Consider the following 9,395-nt stretch of genomic DNA (forward strand, 5'->3'; position numbering starts at 1 on the left):
ATACACTATGGGACTGGTCAGCTTCTCAGCCTCTCACTCCCTCAAACAGCTAGAGTCACTTCTGTACTTAAAGCTGCCAGATACCTTGAGAAACTACCCTGGCAACCAGGAACTTGCACTCATCCTGTGAGCGCTGCTTCATTGCCAATTGAACTCTAAACACAGGGATCAGTGTTCCTGATACTGTTTCTGGGGAATGTGACTGAAATCCCTCTGATGGGACATGAGACAAGAACCTGTGGTTGTCTGAAGGAGAAGTAGCATCTGGATCTAGTTTTCTTTCTCTTCAGACTGCTTTTTTGCTACTTGCATGTTTTTGAGAGATTGAAAACTATAAAACTGGGCCAGGGGCCAAAACAACAACATTGGCACTTGTCATCCTCCTCTTCAAAATAGCAGAAAAACCATGAATTTAATACTCCTCTTGAGCACCAGTCCTATATTGCTAAGATTAAATCCTTCTGGCCAAATTTATATTTCAAATACACTGAAAGAATAAAAAGGATTCTAAAGAAGAATAAGGGCTCAGGGTATAAAATGTATACTTCTTTATTTATACAAATAGGGTTTTAAAACAATCATATTTAAAAGAAATTTGCATTTTTACATTCACCATCAGTGAGTTCCTGACAGAGAAGGCTGAGCATGATGATACATAGCAAGGTCCCACTGCAGACAAAGTAGCTCAGGAAAGCACCATTTATTTGAGAAGCAGTAGGCAGGCTCTGGCATTCCTGTAGCACTGCTAGCAATGGGAAGTCTTAAACCTCTTCTTCCACAAGACTTCTTCAAATTCCCCCTGTTCATCAGCAGTGGCATCTTTGCATTGCTGGTATTTGGACACTGGGTCGTTGATGTTGCTCTCAGCCTCAGTGAACTCCGTCTCATCGATGCCCTCGCCTGTATACCAGTGCAAGAATGTCTTGTGCTGCAACATGGCACTGAACTGCTCTGAGGTGTGCTTGAAGGGTTCCTGGATGGCCGTGTTGTTGCCAATGACTGAGGCCAACATCGTGAGGCCATGTGGGGGGATGTCACACACAAGTGTCTTCACGTTGTTGGGGATCCATTCTGCAAAGTAGCTGCTGTTCTTGTTCTGCAAGTTGAGCATCTGCTCATCCACCTCCTTCATGGACATGCGGCCTCGGAAGATGGCAGCCGCTATCAGGTAGCAGCCATGGCGGGGATCACAGGTGACCATCGTGTTCTTGGTGTCACACATCTGCTGGGTGAGCTTGGGCACTGGAAGAGCATTGTACTGCTGGCTGACACGGCTAGTCAGGGATGCAAGGCCAGGCATGAAGAAGTGCAGGCAGGGGAAGGACACCGTGTTCACGGCCAGCTTGCGCAGGTCTGTATTCAGCTGGGCAGGGAAGCACAGGCAGGTGGTGACCTTGCTCATGGTAGCCAACACCAGGTGGTTCAGGTCTCCATAGGTGGGCATGGGCAGCTTCAGGGTGCAAAAGCAGATGTCATACAGGGCCTCGCTGTCAATGCAGAATGTTTCATCTGCATTTTCCACCAACTGGTGGACAGACAAGATGGTGTTGTAGGGTTAGGTGAGGATGATAGGGTTAGGTGGATAAAGGCTCAGCCCAGCACTGGGAACTAGAGTGTCTGGATGTTAGGGAGGAGGGGTGCCTGTTAGCCATCTCCCATGGACTATGATGACATATCAAATATGAAGTTGTCTGGTCTGAAACTCTGGCCAAATGGTTCTGATCTCACTGAGTCTAAGGTGCCAGTGTCCAACATCTTGGGCAAGGGCATGACACTGAAGGTGTTCATGATGCTGTCTGGGAACTCCTCTCGGGATCTTGTTGAGAATCAGGGTGCCCATGCCTGACCTGGTGCCACCTCCCAGGAAGTAGGCCAGCTAGAAACCCTGGAGACAGCCACACCTTTCTGCTCACCACTTCCAGCACTGACTCCACCAGCTCGGCTCCCTCTGTGTAGTGGCCCTTGGCCCAGTTATTGCCTGCCCTGTTCTGGCCTATCAGACACAAAGACATGATGAGACACATACTCCAGGAATAATGACTGTGCTATATGCATTGTGAAGACTATAGGCTCCTCTGAGCAACTTTGGCTATTAGTTTAGATACACTTCGGTGAAATAAAGGAAATGTTTTCTTTTTTGTTGTCCAGTCGTGGGCCTGAACTCTGGGCCTGGGCACTGTCCCTCAGCTCTTCAGCTCAAGGCTAGTGCTCTACCACTTAAGCCACAGCACCACTTCTGGCTTTTTTTCCTGCTTATATGGTGCTGAGGAATCAAACTCAGGGCCTCATGCATGCAAGGCAAGCACTGTACTGCTGAGCCACCTTCCTAGCCCCCAGGAAATGTTTTCAATGTATCTGGGACCCTACAAATCACCCAGGTTCTAAAGAAAGTAAAGACAATGTGGAGGAAGATACATTTTAACCCAAACCATGTACTTCTAAAAATGAACAGAGCCTGGGGATGGGAAGGGCTCTCAGTGGTAGAGTGCTTGCCTCACATGCACAAGGCCCTGGGATCGATTCCTCAACACCACATAAACAGAAAAAGCCAGAAGGGATGCTGTGGTTCAAGCGGTAGAGTGCTTGCCTTGAGCTGAAGAGCTGAGGTACAGTGCTCAGGCCCAGAGTTCAAGCCCCACAACCGACCAAAAAAAAAATGAACAGAGCCTGCCTCAATACTGGAAAAGTACTTACTTTCACAGGAGGAACAGGAGAACAGAATGGTCAGAGGGAGGCTAAGCTGCAAGCATTTGTCTGCACCTTGCTCATACATAGCTGTGCTTTGATTTCTGGTGTCCTGAAGTGGTTCCCTGTTATTGCCAGGTATTTGAAATGGCCAGCAGTGCTGAAACCTTGTTGGAGGCATTCCCTGCTCGCTGTTCATTCCCTTCAGAGGCTGTTTGCAGACTGGCACTTATCTGTGCTGATTGAGTGGCCAGGGTCATGACTCCCGTGGACTGAAATAGGTGGGTTAGGTGAGGATGATATCTAGATGGATAAAGGCTCAGCTCAGCACTGGGAACTGGAGTGCCTGGATGTTTGGAAGGAGGGGTGCCTGTTAGCCATCTTCCATGGACCATGCTGACATACTAAATATGAAGTGTCTGGTCTGAAACTCTATGGTTCCAATCCTACTGAGTCTAAGGTGCCAGGCTCTACGTCTACCATGATGGCCCGAGGAACATATTTATTGCCTGTGGGAACAAGATTTGACTTAGGCCTATACTTGACAAGGAGCTTAGGGGCAGAGCTTATGATTCTAAGTGGCACTCAGCATTCATTACAGAAATTACAGCATTTCAGACATGGAAACAGAAAAGATATCTTGAGAATGAATCACCATGCAAGAGGCTTCAGCAACTTTAAGGACGTTTGCAGTTGTCTATTTCCATGCATTTCATTCCTTTGCTTTGGGCATGGTGGCTGAAATCTCAGCTACTCAGGAGGCAAAGATGAGCATCAGGCTTTGAGTCTAATGGGGCAAAAGAAAGATGACAACACATTTTTTTGTTGTTGTTGTTCATGGTGGGGCTTGAACTCTGGGCCTGGGTGCTGTCCCTCAGCTCTTCAGCTCAAGGCTAGCACTCTATCACTTGAGCCACAGTCTCACTTTCAGTTTTCTGAGTTGTTTATTGTAGATAAGGGTCTCAGGGACTTCCCTGCCCAGGCTGGATTTGAACCATGATTCTCATTTCTCAGCCTCCTGAGTAGCTAGGATTACTGGTGTGAGTCATCATTGCCTATCAGTAAGAACCTTTCTCTTTTTTGTTAATTTTATTTTTATTGTAAAGGTGCTGTATAGAGGAGTTACAGTTACATGAGTAAGGAAATGAGAACATTTATTGTCGAACATTGTTACCCACTCCTTTGTTGTTCTCCCTATCCCTTCCCTTCCCTAATTAAAAGTAGCTAGGTGCAGAGCACCAGTGGCTCATGCCTATAATCTTAGCAACTGTGGAGTTGGAGATCAGAGGATCACTGTTCAAAGCCAGCCTGGGCAGGAAAGTCTGTGAGACTCTTATCTCCAAAAAACTAATAGAAAACCAGAAATGGCACTGTGGCTTAAGTGGTAGGGCTGCTTGTCTTGAACAGAAGAGTTGGGGCACAGTGCATAGGCCCAGAGTTTAAGCGCCACTGCCGACAAAAAAAACAAACAAACAAAACAAAAGAGCCAGGTGTGGCTCTTCAGCAAGTAGATGTAGGGGGAATTCAAGTATAATGCTTTCCTAGGGAAAATACATAAAATACATATTTCTTGTGTTACAATGTTTCAATAATTGTTATCAAATAGCACATTTCCCTGTATTCAAATACTCAGAGCAACTTTGGGCAATTACTTGCAATTTGCCATTTAACCTGATTTTTCAAAAGGGATATTAGTTAAAATGATATAAACATGAGTTTGAGACTGCCCCCTTCCTAAACAATCACATGAAGAAAACTGGCCATCCTGCCTGATATATAGAATCTAATAAAGACACAACATAAAATACTGTTCATAGGAGTAACACAATCCCACACAACAACTCTCAACCAAGGAACCACAAGATTGAAGTCTTATATCTTACTTAAGCAATATTAACACAAAATACCAAGGTGGGGACATCCCCAAATGTAGATCCATAGAACTCAAATACATTAAATAGCTCTGTCCTTTTGTTTGCACTTTTTCATTTGTTTATTACAGAGGAAAACCAATTATCTACGATTCTGTTTGTATACAATAATGTAGAATGGAAACTCTTTATATAAAATTAAATGAATTTCACATTGACAGTTACAAAAACTGAAAATCTACTCTGTAGACTTCAGAAAGGTTGTTTGTATTAGGAAAGACAATATGAATCATTTAAAAGCAGTGTTTACACATTATTATTGGGTTTTTCTACATCACAACAATGTTTTTTACTTTAAAAACCTTAAAAAGAATTTATTGTTGGCTAAGTATTCATATTCAAAATGCTGAAGTCCAGAAGTGTTATAGATTTCAGGGTGAGACACTTTATTTATGCTTTGTGATTTGGACTATTCACATATATATTAGTGACTGAACATCCCTCTTTACAATTTTAAAATTTTCAATTAAAAAATTTTTTTTAGAAATTTAATCTGTATTTTAAAGAGGGCAATGCAATTGGGCTCTGGTTGCCGAAGGGTGAAATTCTAGCTACTCAAAAGTCTGAGATCTTAGGATCGCAGATTGAAGCCAGCTGGGGCAGGAAATTATGGGAGACTCTCATCTCCAAGAAACTACCTGAAATAGTTGGTGCCATGCCACCTCCTGCGGAGTCTGCATGAGATCCCCTTAGACAAAGAGCTTTAAGGAAGCATGCCTGCAGGACGGGGGTGTTGGTTCAAGGCTTCCCATACACTTGGCTGCACCTTTATAGCCTCTAACTTTATTCTTACTATATTCTTCTTGGCTGTACATTCATTGCTTTTATTCTCATTTTGGCTATTTTTCTATTAATCTGTGAACAGAGCATGTTGTTTCTTTCCAGTCCAATAGAGAGGGCTTCTTTAAATAATAAAGACTAGGACCAAAGATTAAATGTGGGTGATGCCCCAATCAATCTATCATCTGATGTGACGCTGCTTCCAAAAACTCCTACAACTTCACAAGCGGTTTTGCAGCTCATGCATAGTAAACATAAAAACTTAAAATTTCCAAATATGTTACAACAAGCAGAATTAATGAATTAAACTAAGCTAGAAGGACTTATCCCAGAAGCCCAGAGTTCTAAAAAAAGGATCCCCTGATAATAAAAGGAAAAGAAAGATTGAAGAGATGAAGGACAATGCCTATGCCCAGAGTAGAAGGCCCATGACAAAAAAAAAAAAATCCAGGTGTGGCTACTCAGCAAGTACAGGTAGGGGGAATTCAGTAAAAGGCTTTCCTGAGGAAATTCACAAGTGTATACTCAAAATATATGGTGGAGTGGCTCAGGTGGATACAGCACTTGACTTACAAGATCGAGGCCCCAAATTCGAACTACAATACCACCCTAAGAAAGGCAGGAACTCCTTCCTTGTCATTAGTATTCCTCGGGGACCTATTCTGCCACGGTATTGGAAGCCAGATGGGAGATACTCACTAGCTGCCTCATTGTAATACACCTCGATTCTCTGCAGCTGTAAGCTGCTGTCTACATAGTAGTTGCCAGTGCAGTCAATGTTGTGCTCATCGCTTAGCATTTCCCAAAACTGAGATGGAAATAGAAGTGTATTATGGCCTAGAATGTTAACTGTCCAAACAATGGACTTTAAAATAACTATAAGAAACCCAAGTCCTGTTGACACAAATATTTTTGTAAAAAAATTAGATTTTTTAAATTAAAAAAAGCACAAAAATTGATGGTATTTTAGTTTTGTTAATCTCTTTGCTATCTGGCTGAATAGAAGACATCTGTGTTCTCCTATGAGTATTCCATCTTATGGGATACCATATTCTGTTTGGATTCTATGACGAGAACCTGGCCTTATATGGACATGAAGTTGCCAAAACAGTAACTTGAAGACTTAGCTAGAAGGCTCTCCAGAACCCCAACGGTCCTCAGAGCATACACCGACAACCACTGATTTAGAAAACACCCAACTTAAGGGAACTGAGATAGGGCATGAAAACTCAGAGAAATTTGCATTAAGGTGGACGAACTGTTCTCAATTATCTGATACTCATCAGCTGACAAAAAGGGAATCCTCTGTATCTGTCAGCTCAAAGACACTGCACTCCTTTCATTCAAATCAGACCAAAAATGCATTAGTCTATTCCCAGGAAACTAAGTACAATGACTTGAGTCTCAGGTAAGACTAAGACATGCAAGAGAGTTGAAACCACCCCAGCCTTGCTTAAAAAACCCCACCCACCTGGGCCACACAAATTAGGGAAATTGGGGAAACTATCTGGGGGACTTGATTTCCAGGAGGTTAGGGACTACTATGGAGCCCCACCTACCTCAGCCTAGACATGACCACTACCACCTGCACCCTCCAACCCTATCCTCTTCCTCCTCATCCCCCTAAATTTGAGACTAGGATCCTAGGCCAGTGTCATGCTCCCCTTTGGGCCAATCTGGTTGCCACTGTGGCTTGCCTCTATGTACACGATCTCCCTCATGGTGTAAGGCTGCAGAGCAGTTGGATGCATGTCCTCAGCAATGGTGTACACAGAGGCAAACAGGTAGGGCTGGGGAGCAGGAATCTGACACAGCCAACTCAGATCCCCATTTAAACCTCTGGTTGTTACAGGGGCAGAGGAGATGGGGTGGACTTGATAGGCAGAGCCAGTAGGTGCTCCAACTCAGTCTCCCTACTGCTGGGTAATCAGAGATAGCTACCTGTTATCACTTAGCCCTGGCATCCAGCTGTCAGCCTCAAGTCAATTAGCACAGCTGCCACTCTATTTGGAACCTCTTGTCACACTGCCATCCACCTCCCACCTTGACTCACAAGAGAGGCTGAACCCTGGGATACAGGAAGCAAGAGGAGGGGCTTCCTCTACACAAGGTACTTGTGCCAGAAGCCAAGAACAAGCCTACCTTCTATTTTTGATAGGAGGGCCTAGAACTGAAGGGGCACGTTCAGCTGTGATCCCAAGAACAAGCACAAACTGTTGAATTCCATGACTGATTTCCATTCTGGGAAGAGTCAGGGGCTTAGGGCCTTGCCTTCATACTCAGGTTTTCTTTTCTTTTCTCTTAAAAGCAGCTTGCTTTATTACTTAAGCCATAGGTCTACTACAGTCTACTTTTTGTTTCATTTGGCTTCTGCCTCGAGTGTGAGAACTCGGCTCCTGCTCTGTGTGTGTGTGTGTGTGTGTGTGTGTGTGTGTGTGTGTGTGTGTGTGTGTGTTTGGCTGGAGCTTGAAATTAAGGCCTGGTGACTCTTTCTGAGATTTTTACTATTATTGAGATTAGGTGATTACCTAAATTTCTCTTATTTCAGAATATTGTGGAATAGTGATATTTAGTTGAAGTCACAAACATATTTTAACCTTCACAATGCAAATTGTCATTATTATGGTCGATAAAGTTTGTGAATTCTATAAGCTTTGACAATACAATTCTATAAGCTTTGACAATACAATTATTTCTTCCAGGTGATATATACATTTCTTTCCTTTTGCTTATTATAAGACATTCTGTCTTTCACTCTCATTCCTCTCCTCTCTTTCTGAGGTTTTATTGATTTACTTAGTTAACTGAAGGGTAGATGGCTCTACTACTTGAGCCACAGCTAAACTTCTGCCTTTTTTAAGTGATTAATATGAGGCAAGAATCCCATGGGTAGTCCAGGGCAGTACAGAGAGGCTTGAAATCTGAGGATCAGAGTTCAAAGTCAGCCTGGGCAGGAAAGTCAATGAGACTCTTATCTCCAGTCAACCTAATAGGTGGAAGATAGTAGAGCTGTAGCCTTGAGCAAAACACTTCAATTTTAAGTCCCTCGACTGAACACACTGAAGCAAGTTTCATGGACTTTCCTGTCCAGTATGGCTTTGAACCATGATCTACAGATTTCCGATTTCTTAGATTCAGAATTATAAGTGTGAGTCAACATTTACAAATCTTTAATTACCTCTTCTTTCACCTTTTCAGTTATTTATTATTTCTTTCTTTCTTTTTGGCATTTGTTATTAGGCGCTAGCTATTATGCTGTTTTTTTTGTTTCCCTTGAAACTACCATGCCCTACAACTTTGACCACAGGTAAACTACAGGCTGTTTTTCTTTTTTGCAGCTCTTTTTCTAGGGCTTAAACTCAGGTCACAGTGACTGAGGTTCTATTTTTTTTTAATTGAGTGGTGGTTCTTATGTCTTGAAATTAAGTCATGATGACTTTCCTTGAGGTTTATTTATTTTTACCTTAATAGTAGCTGGTTTCACTACTTGAGCCATAGCTCAACTTTTGCATTTTTTGTGGTTAATAAGAGATTAGAATATCAATAGAAAGTCAAGAGCATTACAGAAAGGACTGAAATCTGAGAATCATGTTTCAATGCCAGTCTTGTGCAAGAAAGTCAATGAGACAATTATCTCTAATAAACACCAAGAGGTTGGAAGAAGTAGACCTGTAGCCATGAGCAAAACATAGCAAGTTCAAGCCCCCATACTGAACACAGTAAAATATGTCTCCTGTACTTTCCTGCCTGGGCTGGCTTTGAACCACAGTCCTCAGTTTTCAGTAATCTGAGCAGGTAGAATTACAGTTTTGATTTAGAAAACCTTAATATGCTCCTTTTCTACCTTTTCATTTATTTGATTGTCCCTTCCCCCTTTTTCAAAGTTCATGTCCTTTATTATTAGGGCCTACTCATTTATGCTCAGTATTTAATTAATTAATTTATTGATATTGTCAGTTGTGGGGCTTGAACTCAATGCCTAGGAACTGTCCGTCAGGG

General features: G+C 42.7%; 1 pseudogene; it reads right to left on the minus strand.

Annotated features, from left to right (window-relative positions):
- Positions 1-745: 745 nt before the first annotated feature.
- LOC122126520 lies at positions 746-7,117 on the minus strand (annotated as a pseudogene).
- Between the last annotated feature and the right edge of the window lie 2,278 nt (positions 7,118-9,395).

The sequence above is a fragment of the Dipodomys spectabilis genome, unplaced genomic scaffold, assembly GCF_019054845.1.
Source record: "Dipodomys spectabilis isolate Male_0828 unplaced genomic scaffold, ASM1905484v1 ptg000282l, whole genome shotgun sequence".
NCBI lineage: Eukaryota > Metazoa > Chordata > Mammalia > Rodentia > Heteromyidae > Dipodomys > Dipodomys spectabilis.